Below are 20,972 nucleotides of genomic sequence, written 5' to 3' on the forward strand. Positions count from 1 at the left end.
GAAAAGGTTTTTATTTACTCATGAGGACGAAGATCACAACCTCCGCTTTGTTTGGTAGTCTTCACTTTTTTTTTATTTATTTATTTTTTCCCATTACCCTATCGTGGGTATAAGGCCATTTAAACGTTATTTAGTTTTAGTCACTCAATTATTTTTTTTTATTTTTTTTTTTTTAGTTATATAACTACTCATGTACTTTTCAGCATATACAATATATAACACACATGTATTCTTTAGCAGACGCTTCATTCATACATGGTTCCTGCTCCTGTCACAAAACTATTGTCCTTTGTCAGGGAAGGGAAGAGAGAGTAATAACACACAGGCACACAGGAAGGGAGGCTATGTAGTATATTAGTAGGTATTAAGTATGTACATGAATGGGGAACACAGTCATATAAAATCCACGTAGTGCACAATGCTGATATATTTTCATACATTTATACGTTATATTTACATATTTAAATAAATTTATATACATAGTGTATAATACATATAAGGCATAGTATATACATGTAAATTACAGCTCATTGGTCTCAGTCAGGAAAATCATCAGTCTGTCGACCATATCCGGGTGCTCCTCACCCAAAAGGGTGGTCTACGTTAGCGGGAGGCCGCTTTCCCAGCAGTAAGCTGCCAAAGTTTGCCTCTCCTCCTGATACCGCACACAGTGAAACAGGATGTGCTCGACAAAGAGGGTAACGTTACAAGTGGTACAATGTGGTGGGAAGGCGTTGGCTATGCAGGGGAGCGTATGTGTAGGGAGGGTGCAGCCCATCCTGCGCCGTGGAAGGACCACCACCTCCCGTTGTGTGGGCCGATTGCAGGAGGCCCACTCGCCCAGGATGGGTTTAATGGAGTGTAGGTGGAGATTATTCCAGCGACACTACCACAGGGTTTTACTGATGATTTAACAGCTGAGAGATATAACTGCAGATCCCGACGCAAGTTCCACGTTCCCTCGAGCTCTGCACCAGACCTAGCCAGTATGTCAGTTTGTTCATTCCTGCGTATGCTGGAATGTCTAGGCACCCAAATCAATGAGTAGGATTTACGACATGCATTCAGCTAATTAATGACGTTGTCCTGTATTTCATTTTGTATCCGTGTGGTTGAACCCTATTCCATGAAGGGCTGACTTGCGCCGGATAAGATATTAGTTGAATGATGAGGTGAATTTATTGCATGATATACGGCCTTATCAAGAGCAAAAAGTTCAGCAGAAAACACTGATGTATGGGAGGGCACTCGGAACCTTAGGACACACTTACACGACCACACACCTGTACCCACACATTCATCCGTCTTGGAGTCGTCTGTGTAGAGATGTATGGGTGGAGGGAGTCCAGCGACGAAGGCCCGGAGGTGTTGGTAACGACAACCTTCTTCCTCGGGAGCCAGTTGATGGCGAAAGTGGTTGTGGGTCGCTTCTAGGGGATTAGGAGTGGACAACACTAGTTGGTCTACATTGTCCAGTCAGATGCCCGTCCATTGGCAGAACGAGTGTAGTCTGATGACTGGACAGCAGACCGCAGTGTGGAAATGGTGGTGCTGCCAAATTATCCTCCTTTCTGTGTTACCGAGGGGAACTTTCCGGGCTATTTCCATTCCATGAGATAGCAGGAAGGCGCTGCGACGTGTATGTAGTGGTGGAATATTGGCCTCTATCTCCATCCGCGCCACACGGGTGCAGCGCAGGGCCCCGAGGCACATTCGCACACATTCATTCTGGAACACATGCAGCCTCTACAGTGTACGTTCCGACACAGACCCATACACTGGTTAGTCATAGTCTAAGTGATAACGAATTAAGGACTTAAAGAAAGATTTTCTGTCTGATTCCCACGAGGTACTAGAAAGATATTTGAGAACATTGTTTTTTTTTAAGACAACGGATAAGCAATTCATTAACATGAGTCTGCCAACTGAGTCTGCTGTCAAAATGCAGACCCAGGAACTCTACTGAATTTTTAAACGGTATCGGTTGGCCTTGAAGAGTGAATTGCAAATCAGGTACGTTACGTTACGTGAAAACAACGATACACTTAGGAACGAAAAACTTTAATAGCCACAGAAAGGCCCAATTAATCATAATGCAAATAATATGGGTTAAGAATACTACTCTGTGGCACCACGTGTTCTTGGACGAAAACATCCGAGATTACGTTACCAAGAACCTTGACAGAAAATGTTCTGTCCTGAAGAAAGTTATAAACAAAAATTGAAGTTACCTCTGAAGTGGTAAGCGTAGAGATTCATGAGGATACAGTGTTGTCATGTCAAGTCGAAGGCTATGCGGATGTCCTAAAACACCACTATTATGAATTCATTTTTGGCAAATTGCTTTGAAGTGCAATGTTCCAAGTTTGTCAGGTGATCCATCCCGCCTTGGTACTTCCGAAAACCCGACTGCTGATCACCTAACAAACCCATTGCTTCTAGAGCAAAAAAGGAGCCTTTGCTTTATCATACGTTCCATAACCTTACATAGACAGCTCCTGAGCGCAATGTGACGAAACGCACTGGGGTCCTTAAGGCGTCCAGTCGTTTTGGTATGTGAAAAATGCCAGGAGTGAGGGAAGGTGTGGATGGCCCAGATTCTATTGTAAAGTTGTAAGCATTTTGCAAGGGAATGATGGCCGAGATGTTATAACATAATATATATGAAAAAAAAAAAGAACCGGGGATGGATGGAGTCTTTACAGGGACTGTAAATGGGACTGGCATTTCAGTGGGCATTTTTTTTACTAGATTTTTGTTGCCCTTGGCCAGTATCCTTCCTACATAAAAAAAAAAAAAAAAGAATTTCAGGACAAAAAGGAGTTAATCCATCGTAAACTCTGTGTTATAGTCCGAGTTTACGCCTCCCTTGGCAAAGTTTGGTACATCGAGTTCTGTTGTCTCCTTACGGGGAAGGAAGGGAGGATCATAATAAGTGTTACTTGCACTGTGGAAATCTTGGGCTGTTGTGTTGGCAGTGGTTCCTTGGCCATCTATTGTAATGGTATTGATTTTTGAGAGTTGTAATTGGTATGTAGGGTTTTTTCATTATCTAATATGTGAATAGTTTTCCACACTTGTGACAGGGGGGAGGGTGGTGTGATTCACTGCTGATGTAAATTGTCGGAATGAGTCTCTTTTAGCATTACGGATCACTTTCCTTGGCTGAGCCCTTGCCTTTTTCTAGGCTATAAAATTTGCTTGACTGGGCTGCTGGGCAAAATGCCTGTATCGTCTATTACGCTCACGAAGTACATGTCGGCAATCCGTTGCCCAACATAAAACATCATGCTTAGTGTTAACTAGAGAAGTCTTCGAAATACATGTCTCGGTGGCGTATAAAGTGGATTATGTTGCGTTGCTGACCATAGTGTCAATGACCCCACCAGATATATCCACGTCGGCAAGCAACCCCACGGAAGGCTGCCTAGTCTGCTTTCTTGAAGTTAAACTTGGGAGGGCAGGGGTGGGAGGGATGTCGCTTGCATAACAGATGCAGATAGGTAGATGGTCACTTCCGTGGAAGACATCAATGACTTCCCAAGAGAAGTCAGGGAGTATATTTGGCGAGAGCAATGAGAAATCGATGGCAGACGCGTTACCATTCCGATGATCTACACGAGTCGCACTTCCATCATTCAGAAGACAAAGGTTTCTCTGTAATAATATGTTAACTATCTGATCCCTATGTACGCTTAATTTCTCACTTCCCCATCGGTGATGATGGAGTTGAAATCGCCCAGAAAAACCCTGTTGCCTGGAAGCTGGCTAGTCATTCATGTTACGCCATCATCAACAATTTGGGCATTGGGAGATAAGTAGAGGGAACAGATAGGCAGATACGTGTTGATGAATCTTACCCTGCACGTGAAAGCTTCCAGAAGTAAATTCAACGTCACTTCCATCTGTGTCGGTGTTTTGTGTATGTATATGGCAGCACCGTGTCCCTCATATTTTCTCTACGGATGGTAGTGTACTGTGGGATCAGGCTGATCCTGCAGTGTTGTCTTTTATAGACAAATAACGGACGGCCTGTGTATATTCACTAAAAGTGACAAATATGGATCTTTATTCCGAATATTTTTTACAGTTCCATGAACTGTAAAAACTCTTAAGAGTTGCGGTGGTGGTCGCGTTTCTTAGTCCTTCTGCGCTCTAAGGCAATGCCGGAGAACGTCCATAGATTCATAGATTCATCAGTCGTCAACGTCGAGAGGGAGCGAGCGTAATAACTCTTTCTCGAGTGCGCGGGAGCAGGAATAACATGAGAAGGGCGTTGGCGTTCATGTTCTGTGAAATTTAATTTACTAGACACTTTACTAGACATTTATTTACTAGACATTTTTTTTCTTTTTTTTTATTCTTCCTGGGAGTAATAGAAATATGTGAAGATATGAATATATGGCAGAAATGAATAGGCAGATATGAAACAGAGGAAGTGATATGAGTAGAGGCTTTGGCAGTAGTAGATGTAGATTTAGAAGTATTCCTGACCATCTTGGAGATATGCCCAACATTCTTGACCTTTTCCTAACTTGTAATCCTTCTGCTTATGCTGTTACCCTCTCTTCTCCATTGGGTTCCTCCGATCACAATCTTATATCTGTATCTTGTCGTTCTACTCTTTCCTCAGGATTCCTCTAAGCAGAGGTGCCTCTGGTGTTTTGCCTTTGCTAGGGGGAGGGGGACATGAGGAAGTATTTTGCTGATTTTCCTTGGAATGACTACTGCTTCCGTGTCAGAAACCCGTCTCTGTGTGCCGAACGCATAACAGAATTAATAGTGTCTGGCATGGAGGCGTACATTTCTCACTCTTTCTCCCGACCTGAACCTTCTAAACCTTAGTTTAACACAGACTGTTCTCATGCTATACATAATGGAAAGGTGACCCGCAAAAGGTGCTTGAGCCTTCCATCATCAGAATCTCATACACTTTATATTTCATCCCGGAACCATGCCAATTCTGTTCTTCAGCTAGCGAAAAACTATTTCATTAATAGGAAGTGTCAAAATCTTTCAAGATCTAACTCCCCTCGTGTCTCTTGGCATCTAGCCAAAAACATCTCCAATAACTTTGCTTCTTCTTCTTCTTCTTTTCCTCCTTAATTTCAAACAGATGGCACCACTGCTATCACATCCATCTCTAAAATCTGAACTCTTCGCTCGAAAATCTTTGCTAAAAACTCTACCATGGACAATTCAGGGCTTGTTCTTCCCTCTCCTTTGCCCTCTGCCTACTTCATACTACCTATTAAAATTCTTCGCAATGATGTTTTCCATGCCTTCGCTGGCCTAAACTCTCGTAAGGCTTATTGACATGATGGGATCCCTCCTATCATTCTCTGACTACGCCCTCCGTGCTTTTGCACATTGACTAGTCAAATTCTTTCAACTCTGTCTGTCAACATCTACCTATCCTTCTTGCTGGAAGTTTGCCTACATTCACCCTGTTCCTAAAAAGGGTGACCGTTCTAATTTAATTCCTGAAACTACTGTCCTATTGCTTTAGTTTGCTGGCTATATAAAGTTTTCGAATCTATCCTCAACAGGAAGATTCTTAAAGATCTATCACTTCACAGCCTTCAGTCTGATAGCCAGTGCGAGTTCCGTCAAGGCAGCTCTACTTGTCATCAGTTCTTTTTACTGAGTCTTGGTTATCTTCTCTTAGAGATTTTGGTGAAACTTGCTGTTGCCTTAGACATATCAAAAGCTTCCGATAGAGTCTAGCACAAAGCTTTGATTTCCAAATTACCCTTCTATGGCTACTATCCTTCTCTCTGTAACTTAATCTCATGTTTCTTTCTGACCGTTCTATTGCTGCTGTGGTAGACGGTCACTGTTCTTTTCCTAAATCTATTAAGAGTGGAGTTCCTCAGGGTTCTGTCTTTTCACCCACTTTTTTCCTATTATTCATCAATGATCTTTTAAGCCAAGCTTCTTGTCCTATCCACTTCTACGCTGATGATACTACCTTGCACTTTTCAGGTCTTTTCATAGACGTCTAACCCTTCAGGAAGCAAACATTCCACGCAGGGAAGCTACATAACGTCTGACTTCTAATCTCTCTAAAATTTTTGATTGGGGCAGGGCAAACTTGGCATTATTCAGTGCCTCAAAAATTCAATTCCTCTATCTATCATCTCAACACAACCTCCCAGACAACTATCCTTTCTTCTTCAGTCACACTTAACTGTCCCTCTCTTCTACACTGAACACCCTCGGTCTGTCCTTTACTTATAATCTGAACTGGAAACTTCACATTTCATCTCTAGCTGAAACAGCTTCTATGAAGTTAGGCCTTCTGAGACGTCTCCGCTAGTTTTTCTACACCCCCCCCCCCGCTGCGAACTCTGTACAAGGGCCTTATCCGTCGATGTATGGAGCATGCTTCACATGTCTGGGGAAAGGATCCATTCATACCGCTCTTTTAGACAGGGTGGAATCAAAAGCTTTTCGTCTCATCAGCTATTCTGCCCTAACTGACTGTCTTCAGCCTCTTTCTCATCGCCTCAATGTTGCATCTCTAGCTATCTTCTACCGCTATTTTCACGCTAGCTGTTCTTCTGATCTTGCTCACTGCGTGCCTCTCTCCTCCTCCCGCGGCCTCGCTGGACAAGGCTTTCTTCTTTCTCTCATCCCTATTCTATCCACCTCGCTAATGCAAAAGTTAACCAGTATTCTCAATCATTCATTTCTTTCTCTGGTAAACTCTAGAACTCCCTACCTGCTTCTGTATTTTCATCTTCTTATTTCTTGAATTCCTTCAAGAGGGAGGTTTCAAGACACTTATCCTTCAGTTTTTTACTACCGCTTCGGACTTCAGAAGCTGTGATGGTAGATGTAGTGGGCTGCGGATCCGTCTAGATGGCTGCAGGGCTCTTACCGTTGGGGCTTATGAGACGTTTGAAGCAGGCGTGGCCTGTGTCTGCTTCACTCGCTTCTTCGCCTCATAGTAAGAGATTCCCTCAGTAGCCTTAACTATGCAGATCTCTTTCTCCACTTTCCATGCAAGGCAGTCGCGTAAGAAAGTGGAGCTGTACCCTCACAGTTATGGCACTTCTCTACCAAAGATGGGCAATCTTCCACCACATGACCCTCTCCAGCACATCTATCGCAGTAAGAGTGTGAGGTATGGCAAGCGTTGCCATGTGCTCGTGAAGCTTGCACTAGAAACAATAGAGAGGATTCGGAATGTAGGGACGAACGGGAACCGATTCGTATCCTACATGAACCCTCGCTGGCAACTTAGCAACACAAAAGATGATAATTACTGAGGTCATGCTCCTTGTACCGTCAAGTGATTTTCTTAGCTACAATGACATCTGGCCAGCCATGTAATCATCAATATCAGTCTGTTCCATATCCAAAAAAATCCTGGTGGGAGGCGACTTCCTGACACGAGTTTATGGTCACCGGAATCGGTCGATCTCGATCTCGTGGATGAATCGGAGCTTCAAAAGTGACTTTATTTGACTTACGTTAATGGTCTGAATAGGTAAGTCTCCACTGGCAAGTTTCTTAACATTAACAATATTTCCAGTATTACAATCCATGACCTTTTTGATTATGAAAAAAAGTAACCGTGGAGATGCAGGTGTTTGTCTTGGAGTGTAGAATGCTGCAAGTGGCATTGTCGGGGGCAATCGAGAGCCTGGCAGTCGGGAGTCGTCGGTCAGTGTCCTACCTCCCCCTTGACGGGGGAGGAGAGGCGGGTCAGTTAGGCATTGAGGGGGGTACACCCTCCCTCCTACAGGAGGAGAGCTGGACACATGTGGGAAGAGGTCAGGGAGAAGCTTTCCTAGGGTCAGATTGTCCTGCCAAACCATTCTAGGGGGACTGAACGGTGTCAGTTCATCCCAAAGCACGCTGACTGAGGCAGATCCTCCGTAGGTGAGAGAGGAAAGACAGTCTGACAATGTGGCAACCGATACTTACTGTTGCCGCTAAGGAGAGGACAATGGCAAGCAAAACTTAATATCATGGGTGATAGGAATCCAATCTTTATTCAGATAATCCCTAAGCCTGAAGGGCGTACAGAAAAAAAAAACAAAAAAAACACGAAGGTAGATAAAATACAGAAGCGGCAGGACTCGTGTTTCCAGCACCGTGTCTGGGCACAGTTTGCGCATCACTTTTCTTTTTTTCTTTTTTTTTTTTCTTTTTTTTTTTTTTTTTTGGAGGGGGGCCATCACCCTGAATGGGCATTAGGCCTTTTTATTGTTTTGTTCCATTTTTAATCATTATCTTTTATTTGATTTTTATTGTATTTTTAACCTTTTGTATTTTTTTCTTTATTTTTTGGTGTCATTTATTTTTAGATATACAATACAATATATACACATTCATTCCTTCACACACGCTTCAAAGCACAGCTTTGAAGCGGTGCAAGGGGAGGGCGGAGGGGGGGGGCAACTCACGTGCACACGAGTAGGAAGAATATGTAGTATTACTACGTATTATGTATGTACATAAATGAAGAAACATTCATAATAAGACCACGCAGTACATAGTTCATACACATTTTCATACTTTTATTTACATATTGTACACTTGTATATACAGTACATAGTGCAGGGTACATATAAATGATATAATATATACATGCAAATCACAGCTCTCTGATTAAATTGGTCTCCGTCAGGAAAATCATCAGTCTGTCGATCACATCCGGGTGCTCATCACATAAAAGGGTGGTCTGCGTTAGAGGAAGCCCGCGGCCCCGGCAGTAAGCTGCCAAGGGCCGCCTCTCCTCCCAATAACGCACACAGCGAAGCAGGATGTGCTCGTCATAGGTGGTCCATTGTGGTGGAAAGACATTGGCTATATAGGGGAATATATGTGTAGGGATGATGCAGCCCATCCTGGGGCGTTCAAGGACCACCTCCTTCCACCGTGTTGGGGCGATTGCAGGAGGCCCACTCGCCTAGAATGAATTTGGGTGTACGTAGGTGGTTGTTCCAATGACTCTGCCACCGGAGTTTTATTGCAGATCCCTACTGATCTGCAGCAGACCAAGCCTGGATGTCAGCCTGTTTAATTCCTCCGTATACTGGAATGTCCAGGCATCCAGATCAGTAAGAAGCATTTACAACAAGAATTTTATTTATTAATGATGTTGCCCTGGATTTCATTTTTATCCGTGTGGCCGGACTGTATTGCCTCAAGGTCAAAAAAAAAAAAAATTGCCTCGAGTCAAAAAAAAAAAAAAAAAAAACTACAGTTGAATGATGAGGTGAGTTTAATGCGAAATCTATGGTCATATCAATTGCAAAGAGTTTAGCAGAAAACACCAATGTACGGGTAGGCAATCGGAAGCTGAGGGCACACTCACATGACCACACACTTGCACTCACACATTCATCCGTCGTGGAGCACTCAGTGTATAAATGTAGGGATGGAGGGAGGCCAGCGATGAGGGTCCGGAAGTGTTGGTGGAGTTCAGCCTCGGTAACGACAGCCTTCTTCCCCGGTAGCCAGTTAATGGTGATGTTGGTGGAGGAGCGTTTCCAGGGGGTAAGAGTTAGCAGCACGACCAAGTCCGCCGTCATCCAGTTGGATGACGTTTAGATGGCAGAGCGTATGCAGTCTTGAAGCAAATGAACGGCGGACTGCAGTGTAGAGGTGGTGATGCTGCCATATAATTCTGCTTGCTGTGTTACCGAGCGGACCCCTCCGGACTACTTTTATCTCATGGGATAAACGGAGGGCGTCGCATTGAAAGTGCGGTGTTGGTATGTTGGTCTCAACCTCCATCCGCGCCGTACGAGTGCAGCGCAGGGACATTTGCACACCATCATTCTAGAATACATCCAATTTCCGCAGAGCTGGTTCTGATGCAGACGCATACACCGGTGAGCCATAGCCTAAATGAGAGCGAATTAAGGAATTGTACACCATTTGTTAGCCCGATTTTTGCTTCCTGTGGGAGTAGTAAGAGTGTTGTAGCTGACGTGAGCTCAGCGTCGAGTGGCAGTTTTGAGCGAGGCTGCTGGCCATGTGTTGCTTGCCGCTCAGAAGAACCTACAACGTTATTGAGGTCTTCGTGTGGACAAGTTGCTCTTAAGTGTCAGGTATTGGGTCCGAGTAGTAAAGTATGTGTTGATGGATGCCGTTCTTCTCGAAACGACAAGCAGCCGGGTCTGACGCGAAGTGATTGCACGCGAGAGCAGGTGCTGGGACCAGTGATGTTGGCCCAGATGCGCGTTAGCCAGGTTCGCGTTGGAACCAGGGATGGTTGTCTTTGGACGAGAGTGCGGGAGTTTTGCTCTGGGTGCGGGAATAGGTGTACTGCTTCCTGGAAAGGAGCAGCAAGTAAAGATAGACGTCTCCATTCAGCCTATCATAGGTCAATAAAACCAAAAGACCCAGTCAACCATGCAAGTACAGAGAAGCGTCTCCATATAATAACCCATTATGGTTCAATAAAAACCAAAAGACCCGCTCAACCATGCAAGTAAAGAAAGACGTCTCCATATAGCTTATCATGGTTTAATGAAACTAAAAGATCCAGGCAACCATGCAAGCATATAGCATATCATGGTTATATGCATATTTCGTATAATAAAAAGTGCCCCTATCGTACTGTTTAATAATGTAATAGTATATCAATTAGCACTTTAATTAACTCCACCGCCTGGCAGAATGAATCCTATATCAAGAAAGTCTGAGTCCTCAGGAAAGTTTCGGGATCGAACGATACTGCCACCTACACCGAAAAGATGTATGCAGCAGAAAACGTATACAATTGAAGCGGTTACTATTATATTTCACTCTATGTATCACCTTTGTACTTCCAACCTTTTTTTTTTTTGTTTTACAAAAAAAAAAAAAAACTCGTACAAAACAGGATAATAAAATTGTTAATAATTTGCAGTATTTTTTTTTTTCAGAAAAGAAAGAATATCTATGAAAGTTAGCACACCCACTGCTGTTCAAAAGAAATATCATCATTACATGAAAAACCTGTGATAAAGTCATAAAATAAAAGGTATGGTGAAATTAAATATTCCGACCACATACCTACTTGCATTTCTTATTACACTACTGAATATATCATGCTAACACGAAACAAGTTCAGTATTTAAGATAGCACAGCACACTTTTCAAATATTAAAGACACTAACACAAAGCAAGGACAGTAAGTTGCATTTTCAGCAATAAGGCAATAACACAAAGCGGGGCTGAAGATCACATTTATTAAGCATTAAAGATATTAACAGAAAAAAAAAAAAAATGGCTCAAGACCACATTTCTCAAGCATTAAAGACATTATTACAAAACAAGGCTAACTCATTTTTTTCAAGTACTAAAGACATTAACACGAAGCAAGGCTGAAGAGCACATCTTTCAAGCATTAAAGACATTAACACAACGTAGAGCTGTAGAACACATTTTTTTTTTCAAGTATTAGAGACAATAACACAAAGCAGGACCGAAGAGCACATTTTTCAAGCACTTAAGACATTAACACAAAACAGGGCTGAAGAACACATATTTCAGGCATTAAAGACATTAACACAAAGCAGACCTTAAGAACACATTTTTCAAGCATTAAAAACATTAACACAAAGCAAGGCTGAAGAACACATTTTTCAAGCATTAAAGACATTAACAGAAAGAAGGGCTAAGGAGCACAAATTTCAAGCATTAAAGGCATAAACTCCCAGGTAAAGTATGCAGCCTATCTACCATTATTGTACGAATACTGGGCACTTTAAATTTAATTGTCCCAAGTTAGTGACAAACACGGCTTCCAAGAAGGAGGACGCAGTAGACACCTGCCGAAACGATAATTACTCCCAGTGAGGTCTAAAGCCATGTTTAGGGGGTGCTGTGAACTTATCATTAAACCCAGCTGTGACCTCACTGAACGTTTCCCTTTGTGTCTCACAACACAAGGGGGCAGTCACAGCCTGCCCTCCAAAGACAACTCTCTTCTTCCACACAAAACTACAAGCACCTAATAACACATACACACCCTTCACTCAATCTGTCGACGACCCTAAGTGTATTGACACCCCCCTCAACTTTTTTTTCCATTAACTTCTGCAACATTCGCGGTCTAAGATCTAATTTTCAATCTGTAGAACACCACCTCTCCTCTTCTAAACCTCATTTTATTTTCCTCACTGAAACTCAGGTGTCTGAGGCAACTGACAGTAGCCCCTTTTCTGTTCCCTCCTACTTTTTCTATCCTCATTTTCGATCCAAAGCTGGATGCTGCTTTTATGTGTGCAATTACTTAACCTGCTCTCGTGCCCAAAATCTTGAATCTTCCGAGTTTTCTACCATCTGGCTACGACTACAGAGTCACTCTCAAACTAAATTTATCTGTGCTGTATGCCTTTCACCTAACTCCTCTAATTATAAGAAATTCTTTGACTACTTAACTTCCAAAGTGGAGCACATTCTGACCCTCTTCCCTTTTGCAGAGATCTTCATTCTTGGAGACTTCAATGTTCACCACCAGCTTTGGCATTCCTCTGCCTTCACTGACCATCCTGGTGACTCTAGCCTTCAACTTTGCTATCCTCCACGACCTAGAGCAATTGGTGCAACACCCTAATCGTATTCCTAACCGTCTTGGAGATACGCCCAACATTCTTGACCTTTTCCTGACCTCTAATCCTGCTTATGCTGTCACCCTTTCTTCTCCGTTGGGCTCCTTCGATCACAATCTCATATCTGTATCTTGTCCTATCGCTCCAATCTCTCCTCAGGATCCCCCTAAGCGAAGGTGCCTCTGAAGTTTTGCCCTTGCTAGTTGAGGGGATCTGAGGAGGTATTTTTGTAGATTTTCCTTGGAATGACTACTGCTTCCGTGTCAGAGACTCGTATCTGTGTGCTGAGCGCATAACAGAGGTGATAGTGTCTGGCATGGAGGCGTACATTCCTCACTCTTTTTCTCGACTAAACATCCTAAACCTTGGTTTAACACAGCTTGTTCTCGTGCTATACATGATAGAGAGGTGGTCCACTAAAGGTACTTAAGCCTTCCATCACCAAAATCTCATGCACTTTATATTTCTGTCCGGAACCATGCCAAGTCTCTTCTCCAACTAGCCAAAAACTCCTTCATTAATAGAAAGTGTTAAAACCTTTCAAGATGTAACTTCTCTCGTGACTTCTGGCATCTAGCCAAAAACATCTCCAATAACTTTGCTTTTTCTTCTTTCCCTCCTTTATTTCAACCAGATGGCACCACTGCTATCACATCTATTTCTAAAGCTTAACTCTTCGCTCAAACCTTTTCTTAAAAACTCTACCTTGGACGATTCTGGGCTTGTTCCTCCCTCTCCTCCACTCTCTGACTACTTCATGCTACCTATTAAAATTCTTCGCAATGATATTTTCCATGCCCTTGCTGGCCTAAAACCTCGGAAGGCTTATGGATCTAATGGGGTCCCTCCTATTGTTCTCCGAAACTGTGCCTCCGTGCTTGCAGCTTGCCTAGTCAAACTCTTTCAACTCTGTCTGTCAACATCTACCTTTCCTTGTTGCTGGAAGTTTGTCTACATTCATCCTGTTCCTAAAAAGGGTAACCGTTCTAATCCCTCAAACTACCGTCCTATTGCTTTAATTTTCTGCCTATCTAAAGTTTTTTAATCTATCCTCAACACGAAGATTCTTAAACATCTATCACTTCACAACCTTCTATCTGATCGCCAGTATGGGTTCCATCAAGGCCGCTCTACTGGTGATCTTTTGGCTTTCCTTACTGAGTCTTGATCATCCTCTTTTAGAGATTTTGGTGAAACTTTTGCTGTTGCCTTGAACATATCAACAGTTTTTGATAGAGTCTGGCACAAAGCTTTGATTTCCAAACTACCCTCCTATGGCTTCTATCCTTTCCTCTGTAACTTCATCTCAAGTTTCCTTTCTGACCGTTCTATTGCTGCTGTGGTAGACAGTCACTGTTCTTCTCCTAAATCTATCAACAGTGGTGTACCTCAGGGTTCTGTTCTGTCACCCACTCTCTTCTTATTATTCATTAATGATCTTCTAAACCAAACTTCTTGTCCTTTCCATTCCTACGCTGATGATACCACCCTGCACTTTTCCACGTCTTTTCATAGACGTCCATTCCTTCAGGAGGTTAACATTTCACGCAAGGAAGCCACAGAACGCTTGACTTCTGATCTTTCTAGAATTTCTGATTGGGGCAGAGCAAACTTGGTATTGTTCAATGCCTCAAAAACTCAATTCCTCCATCTATCAACTCGACACAACCTTCCAGACAACTATCCCCTCTTCTTCATTGACACTCAACTGTCCCCCTCTTCTATACTGAACATCCTCGGTCTGTTCTTTACTTATAATCTGAACTGGAAACTTCACATCTCATCTCTAGCTAAAACAGCTTCTATGAAGTTAGGTGTTCTGAGACGTCTCTACCAGTTTTTCTCACCCCCGCCCGGCCGCTAACTCTGTACAAGGGCTAACTCTGTGTCAATGTATGGAGTATGCCGCAATGTTGCATCTCTAGATGTCTTTTACCTCTATTTTTATGCTAACTGTTCTTCTGATCTTGCTAACTGCATGGCTCCCCTCCTCCCACGGCCTCGCTGCACAAGACTTTCTTCATTCTCTCACCCCTATTCTGTCCACCTCTCTAACGCAAGAGTTAACCAGTATTCTCAGCCATTCATCCCTTTCTCTGGTAAACTCTGGAACTCCCTGCCTGCTTCTGTATTTCCACCTTCCTATGACTTGAATTCCTTCAGGAGGGAGGTTTCAAGACACTTATTCATCAATTTTTGACTACTGCTTTGACCATTTTTATGGGACTGGCATTTCAGTGGGCATTTATTTTTATTCATTTGACATTTTTATTCAAGACACTTATTCATCAATTTTTGACTACTGCTTTGACCATTTTTATGGGACTGGCATTTCAGTGGGCATTTATTTTTATTCATTTGATTTTTGTTGCCCTTGGCCAGTGTCCTTCCTACATAAAAAAAAAAAGAAAAAAAAAAAGAAGCTGGTGGCCTTGATTGTCTTTCAGGGTGAGAGCAGCAGAATGGTGAGGTGCGACCCGTATTTGTTTGTGAGGGTAGAAAGGCAGTAAGTTTTGCCCCCTTATTTGTCACTGATACCTCACCGTCCCCCATGAAGTCTTCCATGGATTGGTGTCGCCCTTTTTTGTGGTGGGGTCTTGTTGAGATTGATTGAGTTGAGTACTCGGTTACAATTTTGAGAGACACAGCAGCACGGCAGTCACTGTGCAGGAATGTTGCCTCAGACCAGTTGCCTGTGTGGTACCAGGAAATTAGCACCGTTGAAAGCTTCGCCACGGCGGAAATGAGTCTGTGTGCCCGCCTCTGACCGCTTAGGCGCGGGTGGCATTAGCGGAAGACCTGCCAGTGATTTCCTTCTATGACATAACCTGGCAGGTGTAAGAATTTGGGTGCAGCCCCCATCCATGGACCTAGTCCCAGATGTGGAGGCTGTGGAGGTTTTTAACTCTGTTACTGTTGTTACTCCCTCCAAGGCGAGGCGAGCACCCCGGCATCAGACTCCTGTCCCTTCTGTAACTCACCAGAGAGTGAAGTGAAGAGTTTGTGTTGATGGGGGCAGAGTGCCCAGAGGCCTGTCCCTCTGCTGGCGATGGTTTGGGCGAGCTAGGGTTGGGTTCATTCTTGAGTCATAGTGCTGGGGCTGACAGAGCAGAACCACCTTAAGAGGCACACTAGTTGTTTGGGGATGTTGCCGAGGGTGAAGTTGGAGTGTTGGGTTTGGATAGTTCGTTTGCTGGCATGCATTATTACCCTGTGAAGTGGCGCTCGAGCTGAGTTGTCAACTGCCTTGAAGGTTGTATGCACCAGTACTCAGTCTGAGCCCCGGCATGGTGTGTTTAGTGTGTTAGGTGTCATTGCCTAACTCTGCTGGTTAGATGGGAATCTCCTGCCCAACGGAGTGTACCGGAGGCGGGGAGCAGGCTGCTCGTTTGCTAGTACAGATACGGTAGGTGTTAGTTCATGTAGTGAGCCACCCCTTTTGATTGCTGTTGCTACAGCTACCAGCATGCCCAACGATGATTCTGTCCCTCAGGAACGCGTTGCCCCACTTCCCACTTCTTGTCAACGTGGGAGAGGGCAGCAAGGCAGTAGAGGGTCGGGCAGTGTTGATGGAGACTAGCAATATATTTTGTGTAGCCGGTGGAGAGAGGAGGACAGAGGTTTGAATCTCCAATTTCTTGTGCCATCCGTAGTTAAGTAGGCACATGTGCAGGTTGCACGTAGCGGCCCAGTGTTTGGCCATTTTTGGGTTAGGATGACTTGGAAGCATTTGCAGCATGTTGGGTGGTCGGATATGGCCAAGTTTGTTGAGTATTGCCGCGTTGGTCAGCTGGCCAAGCCTGATTACCTCTATTGCTGGTATTTTTCCCTTGATGTGGGGAGTTATGATAAAGTTGACTGACGTCGGCGCCACGGCGAGGCAGCTTTGGCTGAAGCTGCCGGTGATAATTTGTTGTTTGCCGTTCGGGAGGCACAGTGTTGCTGTGGGCCTCATATGGCCAAGTTGCTATTGAGTGCAAGTTGCTTGGCTTGTAAGTAGAAAGCATAGAAGAAAAGTAGGCACTGCATCAAAGCAAGCAGGAGAGGGGAGAATGGTTGGAGTAGTGTAGCAAGTAAAGTAAGAGATGTCAGAAAAAGGAGAGAAAAGACAAGAGTTACAGAAGTTGAACTAGCCACATCTTCTGGAGGAAAGGGGCATATAAATATGATTCCTGCAAGAGTAGGTCCTCACGCCAACGCTGCCTAAGAGATCGTAGGCCTTGGGTAAGAGCCAGACACAGATCTCATGGCAGGAGTAGGATGAGGAAAAAAAAAGCGGTCCGGTTTGTCTTCTGAAAAAGTGCCCCTGTTTGCTTTTGTTGATGTGATGATAGTATTTTTTGTAATGTTCGTTTAAGAAGGGGCGTGTTATGAGAGGCACAGTAGAGAAGAGGAGAGTAGCGAAAGAAAGAAGAATTAGAAAGGAAGCAAGAGAAAGACAGACGATGCCTGATGCGCGATGAATGCCTGAGGCACTCCACACTTTACACTAAGAAAACCGCGTTCACACATACAGTCCGCGCCAAAAGTTCGTGCGGCCCAAACACAACAACAGTAATTTATTGAGCACTTACAAATGGTTAGAACTTCAGAGGTCTTCCTTTGTTTTCCTAGACACTCCGAGGCGTTTTGGGACAGAATCTACCAAGTTCCTCAGATGTTGTGGATTGGTATTCTTTCACACCTTTTGCACTGCTTCGATCAATTGTGGGATGGAGCATATCATATTGCCTTAGTTTCCTTTTTATAATGTCCCACAGATTTTCAATCGGGTTCAAATCTGGAGAATTTCCTTGCCAGTCTTCAATAAACCCCATATGACAGTCTCGTAGTTACTGTTGCACATCACGGACTGTCCGACACGGTGCACCGTCCTGCTTAAGAATGTCAGTCTGGCAAGCCTTAAACCACTCAGGCAAATGGTCACACAAAAGTTCCATATAAGTCATTTTATTTGTTTTTATTCATCGGCAACAAAACAAAATTTCCCTGACCATGGTATCCAAAAGCACCCTAAACCATAACACTGTCAAGGAATGTTTCAGTCTGCCTTAGGTAGCAAGGATCAAGCAAGCAAAAGTGATTTATCACTCCATAGGATCCTCCGCCACTTTGCTGCATCCCACTCTGAATATTTCCGGCAAAAAAGTGATCCTGTCTTTACTTGCTGCTGAGTTAGGCGAGGTTTGCAGTCCGTTGACTATTTTTTTTTTTTTTTTTTGTGGGGGGGTCTCCCAGAGCAGTGTCCATGTTCGGGTAAATCCACGGTGCCACCATCCTTGAAGCGCTTAATCCACTTCTGAACAATTCGTTCTGCCATCCCTACAATTTTTTATATATCTTTCACAGACATCCTCGATTTGTAGAGGGACACAAGGTTTGCCAGCTACTTTTTATTAGAGTGCCTGAGATTTTCCATATTTTATGTGTATGAAACAATGAGACCTCGTCAAGGTTACTCGTTCTCAGACAATTTCAAAAAATGAGATATGTCCCGAGGAGGTTGCAGTAGCAGAACGTTGCACTGACACTACCTGATGTACAACATCATTATCAGCTGCCTATGAAGGATATTCGGCACACTGTATCTATCAGTTAATTACGTTACAACAAAATGCAACTCACGGATAAGACTATGTGAAGTATCCATCAGCCTTCACAGTTGTATGGAAGCAGATATCTTTATCTTTCGTCTGTTATGTAGCTAAAAAAAAAAAATAAATAAATAAATACAACTTACTGAGCCACGTTCGATCAATCAGTACTTACATAAATTTGGGTATAATGATCACAATCATCTATGCTCCTCAGCCACTGACTCGTCAGCCGATATCGAGAGGTACATTACGTAGCATTAAATTGTTCACGAAAGAAAACGGAGAAGCAGATTTTGCGTAAAACATATGTAAAAGTCCCGGAGAATAAAAAAAAAAACCGCCTCTGCGAATAAATAAATAAATAAATAAATAAATAAATAAATAAATAGAAATCAGCATAGAGGTTAATAATGTGTAGGCTTCACTTACTTTTGTTTCACGCTTGTTGCATCGGAGGCGCACGAACTTTTGGGTAATCTTCTTCCCATCCTAATGTTGCCCATTTCCCCAGACTTGTGATTGATATATAATATTAAGAAGTGTTCCCCCATCCCATAGACTCCGTAAATTTTATCCACCCCTCGTATAAGTGAACAGTATTTTTTTTATTTTATTTTATAGTTCAATCCCCTCGCCTCATTAGATAATTCGTTGTACCATTGCACAGAGCCCTGGCAGGAGCGTGTCCCCTTTGTTCAGTCGGGGGTTGTATTCAAAAGAGAGAGGATGCACGCTTACAAGGAGACGGAGACCCAGCACAGATGGTTAAGGGGATGTATTTTAGAGGGCTATTATTAATATTCTTGTGATGTTTATGTTATGTTATAAGCATAACATAAACATCACAAGAGGAATGCTAGTAGATAAAACGGAGATCCTAACTACATGCCCAGACACCAGGTGTCTCCCCATCTTAGAAGCACTATATATAAAAGAGACAAACCCTACATTAAATCAACAATCCGAAGACCTACAAGCATTACCAAGCGCGCGAAGACCCAGCTTGGATAGCAGCCCAGCACAGCCCGCGACAGCCGTCAGCCAATCAGAGACCAGGACGCGCAGCGGGGTGACAAGCCTACCGGTATAAATACACCCCCGCAATCAGCTTGTGCCATTCTCTCAGACACCCTCAATACGGAAAGACCTTCGCTACTGAAGAAGGGTCAAGGACCCGAAATCGCGATCTAGCGAAAATGACTACCTTCGGCGAAGTCATACAGCCAATTAAAAAAGAATATAAGACAATCATAAGATATAAGGAAAATATCTTACGAAAAATAATAAATGCTCAACTAGCTATCACATTCAATGAGATATGTATTAGAGAAAGACTCCTGCCCATATACACCCTTAATATATATATATATATATATATATATATATATATATATATATATATATATATATATATATATATATATATATATATATATATATATATATATATATACATATATATATATATATTTATTTATTTATTTATTTATAATCACACGCACACACCCACATACACACGCACCTTTAGAAAATAAAAACATAAAGCTAATATAAGTGACGACCGTTTATTTTATTTTTTTTTTTTATGCTATATTCAAGGGGGAAATGCATGATGGGTGGTTTTCTGTTTGAGTAGGGCTGGAAGAAAAATTATTATGTCCAGTTGAATGTTTAATATTTATAATGATGTTAAGATTTCTGTGGCAGGCCTCAGCTGTTATGTCTTCACTAATGGTTGGTTTGGTGTGTATGGCGAAAAAAAAAATAAATAAATAAATAAACATTACATTATCTTTGAAAGAGGACGAAAATATTTACGACTAATTTTACGTTATATATGTATATATATATATATATATATATATATATATATATATATATATATATATATATATATATATATATATATATATATATATATATATATATATATATATATATATATATATATATATATATATATATATAGTGGTGTTTTGAGAGTAGTGTCGTCAACAACACTAATTTTTTTCGGCAGATTTATGGTGCAGAAACACAAGCGGTGGCTTAGCAAGCCTGGTCCATTCTCATCACCGCCTTGTCTCCCTGGTTCGCGAAACTGATGAAGTGTTCGGATTTTTGCTGCAGGTCTATTATGCGTCTACGGTGAGAAATCTCAAATAACCATTAGATTATTTCTTAGTAATTCTAAGGTTATTCGCTGCAGTTAGTTCTTGTATATATATATATATATATATATATATATATATATATATATATATATATATATATATATATATATATATATATATATATATATATATATATATATATATACATTGTGCATGTAAATTTTATAAAATTTTTACTCAGTGTTTTATTGTTTTTAGCCTGAAAATACCTGCAGAACTCCCCCTAGTGGGAGCCGCCTTATCGTGGTGGGGCCTTGTGTGTCCCTATGACCTGGCGAGCGAGGCTAGAGGGAGCTTCGGCCTCTGCTCCGCCCTATTTAGGTGGAGATGACTACCCATACTAACAAGGTCGCCAGTGAGGTTCCAGAGTTAGGCTGTCAGTAGGGGTCAACGGTCCCGCTCACCAGAGGAGCCACCTTTTGAGGTTGTTTGTGCTGGATGGTTAGGTGTCTGGGCTGGGATGCGTTGTGGTGGGAAGTCTTACCTCCGTCGTGGACGAACTTTCCAATCATGAGGGGCCACTCTTTTAAAACGAGCGTCTTCCATGGGGACAAGGTACCCTGATCACGGCGGCCAGCGTTCGCTCCCTGCGTCCCTCGCGTTCCAATAGGTAGTCTCCCTTGGTCCCTGGAGCCAATGTATTT

Source organism: Scylla paramamosain, chromosome 16, assembly GCF_035594125.1.
Source record: "Scylla paramamosain isolate STU-SP2022 chromosome 16, ASM3559412v1, whole genome shotgun sequence".
Classification (NCBI taxonomy): domain Eukaryota; kingdom Metazoa; phylum Arthropoda; class Malacostraca; order Decapoda; family Portunidae; genus Scylla; species Scylla paramamosain.